Source organism: Helianthus annuus, chromosome 17, assembly GCF_002127325.2.
Source record: "Helianthus annuus cultivar XRQ/B chromosome 17, HanXRQr2.0-SUNRISE, whole genome shotgun sequence".
NCBI lineage: Eukaryota > Viridiplantae > Streptophyta > Magnoliopsida > Asterales > Asteraceae > Helianthus > Helianthus annuus.
This window is the reverse complement of record NC_035449.2, coordinates 142,530,414-142,537,401: the sequence shown is the minus strand read 5'-3', so window position 1 is coordinate 142,537,401 and position 6,988 is coordinate 142,530,414.

Genomic DNA, 6,988 nt, shown 5'->3' with positions numbered 1-6,988 from the left:
AGGTGTGCTATTTATAGCAAATGTCAAGCATGTATGATCATTACAACACCTATAACAGGTCAGGGGTGATGGGTAGATGTCCCCTAAGTGTTATGGGTCGAGCATAGGGTGCCCATGCCCATTTGTTGGTTGTTTGATCATTCAAAAGCTCCAAAAGCCAAGTAGTTACTATAATTCTGCATCTGGGCGTCGTACGCGACCCGCATGGACATTCCATGCAACATTTACGCGGGTCGCCTGGGATCAGAAGATCAGACGCGTAGTTGAGGAGGCTCGCGGCCCGCCTCAACTTATGTTTAAACCTTACGCGGGTCGCGTGAGGTTATATTTTCTGAAATTTTCAAATCTTTTATAATGATTACAGAATCGGGCCATTAATAACGAAATCTTTCGTAATGATTCGCCTGACCTTTCGGATTTGAAGGGGTAACTTTGCGGTTTGGCCCTCGGTTATTTACCGATAGGGGCCTCGTGTTATTTACCCGCTTTATTAAGTCCCCGGTTTATTTATTTAATTGTTCAGAAAGCCTTAACTTTCATTATTGACGCTTTTAACCCTTCTTCTACGAATTCGATCGTAACTTTCTCGTTTCATATCGAAACTTCGCGAAATTTATATTTATTATTTTAGTGAGGGTATAATATCGTTACAAAGTCTTTGGGACGTTAAAGGGTCACTCAGAGGTATTTTTAAACATGTTGACACAGTTAACCCCTGTAGTTTGTAATCTCTCACTTTCTTCCGCGTTTTGATTTTGTACGATCTATAATTTATTCGTTCGAAGGTTTAAGCATTATTTAGGGATACTATACAGTATATTTACCCTTGTTGACAATTATAACCCTCGAATTTATATACTTTCAAGGTTTGTCAAAATTAGTCCTTTATTTATTATAGATGCCACGTGTAAACAAATGACACGTGTTAACACATCATTGGACACAAAAATTCGAGGTGTTACATCCTCACCCCCTTAAAATAAATCTCGACCCGAGATTTACTCAAATAAATAGGGGTATTTTTCTTTCATTGTAGCTTCGACTTCCCACGTATATTCAGGACCTCTACGAGCATCCCATTTGACTTTTACAATCGGTACGTGCTTTCTGCGAAGCTTCTTCACCTGTCGATCTTCAATCGACAAGGGTTTTTCTATGAACTTTAAGCTCTCATCTATATGCACATCTGTGTGTGGAATCACCAACGATTCGTCGGCGAAGCACTTTTTGAGATTGCAGATGTGGAACACATTGTGAATTCCATTGAGCTCTTCAGGCAAGTTTAGTTTATAGGCAACCGATCCGACTCGTTCAATGACCTCAAAAGGCCCTATGTATCTCGGACTCAGCTTGCCCTTCTTGCCGAAACGCATCACCCCCTTCCAGGGTGACACCTTAAGTAATACTTTTTCACCCACTTCGAAGTGAAAATCCTTACGCTTTGGATCAGCGTAGCTCTTCTGCCTATCGCGGGCAGCCTTGAGACGTTCCCGGATCTGGACAATCTTGTCTGTCGTCTGGAAAACAATCTCTGGTCCCGATAATTGGACCTCTCCTACTTCCGCCCAACAAACAGGCGATCTACATTTCCTACCATATAATGCCTCAAAAGGCGCAGCCTTTATGCTGGTGTGGTAGCTATTATTGTAGGAGAATTCGATCAGGGGTAGGTTTTTATCCCAGTTACCACCTAAATCGATCGCGCATGCACGAAGCATGTCTTCTAGCGTTTGGATAGTACGCTCACTTTGACCGTCCGTCTGTGGATGGTACGCCGTACTAAAGTTTAAACGCGTGCCCAAAGATTGCTGGAAACTTTTCCAGAAATGAGATGTGTATCTAGTATCCCTGTCGGAGATAATAGACACAGGTATGCCGTGTAAGGCTACAATCTTATCAACATAAAGTTGGGCTAACATATCGGAGCTATACGTCTCCTTGATGGGTAGAAAATGAGCTGATTTAGTCAGTCTATCGACTATGACCCATATTGTATCATTTCCTTTCCTGGTCTTGGGTAACTTGGTTATGAAATCCATAGTTACGCATTCCCACTTCCACTCGGGAAGTTCAGGCTGTTGTAGCAAGCTAGATGGTTTTTGGTGCTCGGCTTTGACTTGAGCACAAGTCAAGCACTTTGCTACATGGGCGGCTACAGACTTTTTCAAGCCTATCCACCAATAATTTGCCTTTAAGTCTTGGTACATTTTATCAGCACCAGGATGGACTGAGTATTTGGAACTATGGGCTTCCTGGAGAACAACATCTCGTAGTCCCCCATAAATCGGAACCCATATACGTCCGTTCAGCCTAAGAATTCCATCCTTGCTAAGAGTCAACTGCTCCTCAGTTACTCCCAGCTTTTCATTAGGATAATTAGCTTCCAACACAGCCTCTCGCTGTGCAGCCAAAATCCTTTCAATCAAATTATTTTTAACCTCAATGCTCTTGACATTGATTCGAATGGGTTTTACCCTTTCCTTCCTGCTCAATGCATCGGCGACTACATTCGCCTTACCGGGATGGTACCTGATTTCACAGTCATAATCATTCAGGGTTTCCATCCAACGGCGTTGCCTCATGTTCAACTCCTTCTGGTTGAACAGGTGCTGAAGGCTTTTGTGATCAGAATAAATCACAAATTTGATACCATAAAGGTAGTGCCTCCACAACTTCAGTGCAAATACAACGGCACCCAACTCCAAATCATGGGTGGTGTAATTCTTTTCATGCACCTTTAATTGCCTTGAAGCATAGGCAATCATTTGCCCTTCTGCATAAGCACACACCCCATGCCTGTATGTGATGCATCGCAGTAAACTACGAATTCATCTGTACCTTCCGGTAATGTCAACACAGGTGCGTTGCTTAGCTTCTGCTTCAGTATTTCAAAGGACTCTTGCTGCTTCGGGCCCCAAATGTACTTTTCTTTCTTCTTGGTCAAGGAAGTCAAGGGCGCAGCAATCCTTGAAAAGTTCTCAATAAACCTCCGGTAGTATCCTGCTAAACCCAGGAAACTACGGATCTCGGTAGGCGTCTTTGGCTCTTGCCAGTTCATGACTGCCTCTACCTTAGCGGGATCCACTTGGATACCACGCTCACTCACAACGTGTCCTAAAAACTGGACCTCTCGTAGCCAGAATTCACATTTCGAGAATTTGGCGTAGAGTTTCTCACGTTGTAGTAATTCGAGAATGCAACGGAGGTGCTTCTCGTGGTCAGCTTGATTCTTGGAATAGATAAGGATATCGTCGATGAAGACTATGACGAATTTGTCCAAGTACGGCTTGCAAACGCGATTCATGAGATCCATGAACGCAGCCGGTGCATTTGTGAGCCCAAAAGGCATCACTAGGAACTCGTAATGACCATAGCGAGTCCTAAATGCAGTCTTGTGTACATCTTCATCTCTGACCCTTAGTTGATGATAACCCGACCTTAAGTCGATCTTGGAGAAGTAGCTTGCTCCTTGCAGCTGATCGAACAGATCATCGATCCTTGGTAAAGGATATCTGTTCTTTATGGTAACTTTATTCAGTTCTCTATAGTCGATGCATAACCGCATCGATCCGTCCTTCTTCTTTACAAATAGGACAGGAGCTCCCCAGGGAGATGAACTAGGTTTGATAAAACCTTTCGCCAGCAGTTCATCCAACTGGGTCCTCAGTTCTTTCATTTCCGTTGGAGCTAATCTGTAAGGTGCTCTTGCTATCGGAGCTGCTCCAGGAATGATGTCAATTCTGAACTCCACTTGTCTATCTGGTGGCAAACCAGGTAGTTCTTCAGGAAAAACCTCAGGGTATTCAGAAATGACGGGAAGATCCTCGATCTTCGGCTTTGGTTCTTCAATTATCACTTGAGCCATGTAAATTACACAGCCTCTGTTCAAACACCTTGAAGCTTTCAGCATAGATACGTCTTCGGGCAATCCGTAATGCGTATCCCCTCGAATGGTAAGAGATTCACCACTCGGAGTCTTTAAAACTATTTGCCGCTTGCCGCAAATGATTTGGGCCTGGTTATGGGATAACCAGTCCATGCCTAGCACGATATCAAAACCCGCCAATTTGAAGGGAAGTAGAGATAAAGGAAAAGAATGGTTCCTAATGGATATTTCACATCCTTCTAGAACGGTAGAGACGGTTTCTATCGTTCCGTCTGCTAACTCTACTTCGTATTTCATGTCTAGGGTTTTGATTGGCATATTTAGTAGTTGGCAAAATTTCTGGTCTACAAAGGACTTGTCAGCGCCAGAATCGAACAGTACTCTTGCAAATATATTATTTACGAGAAAAGTACCTGTAAGCACATTGTCGTCCTTGACCGCTTCCTTTGCATCCAAGCGAAAAACTCTCGCATTCGACTTCTTTGTCTCTTCTGCCTTCTTGGCATACTTCGGGCAATTACTCTTTATGTGCCCCTTTTCATTACAATTATAGCAGGTCGCGTCTTTTATCTTTTTGCACTCCACTGTCTTATGCTCCCTGGACTTGCATAGCCCACAGGGTGGAGTCCTTTGTTGCGACTGTGAACCAGACGCAAACCTACACTTCCCGGAGTGAGGTTTCTTGCAGACCTTGCAGTGAGGTCTTCCATCAGCTTGCCCCTCCTTCTTCGCCTCCGACCCTCTTTTGCCCTCACCGTTTCCACGGTGCTTTTTACCGGACTTTCGTGAGGTATCATCCTCACGCTTTCGCTTTTCAGCCTCCTTGCTCCTTTGTGCCCTCAGACGGACAGCATCAAGTGTAAGAGACAAGGAGAGGTCAGTAACTGACCTGAAGGTCGTTGGCCTAGAGGCCTTTACACTGGCCTTAATCGCCGGTTCTAAGCCCCCAATGAATCGGGCAATTCTTCGTGGTTCTGGTGTCACAAGATATGGCACCAGGCGTGACATAGTGTTAAAGCTTGTCAGATAAGCTTGACAATCCAGGTTTGTCATCACTAGTGAGACAAAATCAGCCTCAATCTTCTCAACCTCGTGCTGAGGGCAGTAGTTTTCTTTTATGAGGGTAATGAACTCCCCCCATGACATTTTGTACAAGGCAGACTTACCTGAAGCCTGTACCAGAGCTCTCCACCACGCCAGGGCCTCGCCCTTGAATGACTGGGACACAAACTTAACCACGTCTCTCTCGGCGCACCCGCTGATGTCCACTATCGTGTCCATCTCGTCCAGCCAGGTGATACAATCAACCGCACCCTTTTCCCCTGTAAATTCACGGGGCTTGCATGATACAAAGTATTTGTAGGTGCAACCCTTAGCACTGGACGCATCAGTATATTCTCTATCGCGGTGAACGCTGTGCTCAGTAGACGAATGCTTGTCGTCATCTTTCTTGGGTTCAGAGGGTGGTTTGGAGTGTGTCTTTGGTTTAGAGGGTGGTTTTGACACAGATCTGCCTTGAGACTCAGTATTTTGACGATCAATAGCTGCCTGGACAGCATTGTTGATCAGAGCCTTTAGCTGTGCGCCTGTCAAATGTACTGACGCATTGTCATAGTCATCTTCATTCGTGTGGCTGTTCTCTCCATTGGGATCCGCCATTATAACTTGAATCTGTTACAGAAGATAACAAAATTTTAATTTAGGAGATTATTATATGATTGTCTTTTATGACAATTTGTCAACCATGGTACAGAGACCATATTTGGTTAACTTTTTATTTCATTAAATATTAGGATCTGAATATATCCTATTTTAACTATATAAATAGTATTGGCGGCATAAAGCCTAATCATGATGATGTTTTATAATGTTAGCCGAGATTTCATAGAATCAAAGGCATAGAGAGTTGAACCGTAGTTCTTTTATCTCTTTCTGACAGAGAGTCATAGACTACCACTGTCTTTTGTCTTTATAAGACAATTATTATGGCCCATAGGCACTACACCTCTAATGGATGTTTTAATATGGTTGGCCCGTAGGCACTACATCACTAATGGATGTTTTAATAATATTGGCCCGTAGGCACTACATCACTAATGGATGTTTTAATAATTCTGGCCCGTAGGCACTGCATCACTAATGGATGTTTTAATAATTCTGGCCCGTAGGCACTGCATCACTAATGGATGTTTTAATAATTCTGGCCCGTAGGCACTGCATCACTAATGGATGTTTTAATAATACTGATCACCTTCATTGGTGATTTAACCCACGATCTATATATCATTTAGTTGGGTTTTGAAATCCTCAAAGGATTATTGTATAAGAATGACGTGCGTGATTATAACGAATCACATCTGCCATAAATGTTAACATGCGTACAGAGGTTAACAGGGAAATCAGAATCTTTTCAGCTAGGTCGTACCATCTTGACTGATCTTAAAAGACCCCAAGCTAGGTTTCACCTTCTAAGATTCTTTATTTAGGCAGATCAATGTAAAAGGAATGGTTTTGATTTATTTTTATATATATTAAAACAAAACTCATAACATACATTCCAAAATCTCAAATACAATTACATATTGCCCTAAACGGGTCTTTCAAATAATACATACCTCCATAGAGGTTTTAAAATAAGTGACAAGTCCGCGCAGGGACTAATATAAGATAGGTGTCCATGCAAGGACTAAAGATAAGTCCACGTAGGGACTGAAATATGATAAGTTGTCCACACAGGGACTTATTTCAAAGTAGAAATTACAGTAGTACAACTATTAAGGGCTAATTGTCACGTTTCTTCTTTTTGCCCTTTAGTAGGTTCGCCAAGCCCTTGAGAAATCCTCGGTGGCTTTTCTTCTCTTCCTCGAACTCTCTCTCCACACGATCTAGTCGATGGAGTATTTCTTCCTGTTCAGGAGGAGAAAATCGTGGTTGTGGCGCTTGATGCGGAACTGGAGGTCTGGGAGGTATTGGATACCCATGAGCTGAGTAATCCGGTGGTCCCATGTTTCCATGTGCTCCGTCAGGGTAGCGCGCATTATATCTAGCCGACACCACATATGGGTCGCGCTCATAGCCGTAGTTGTATTGTGCTTGTGATGC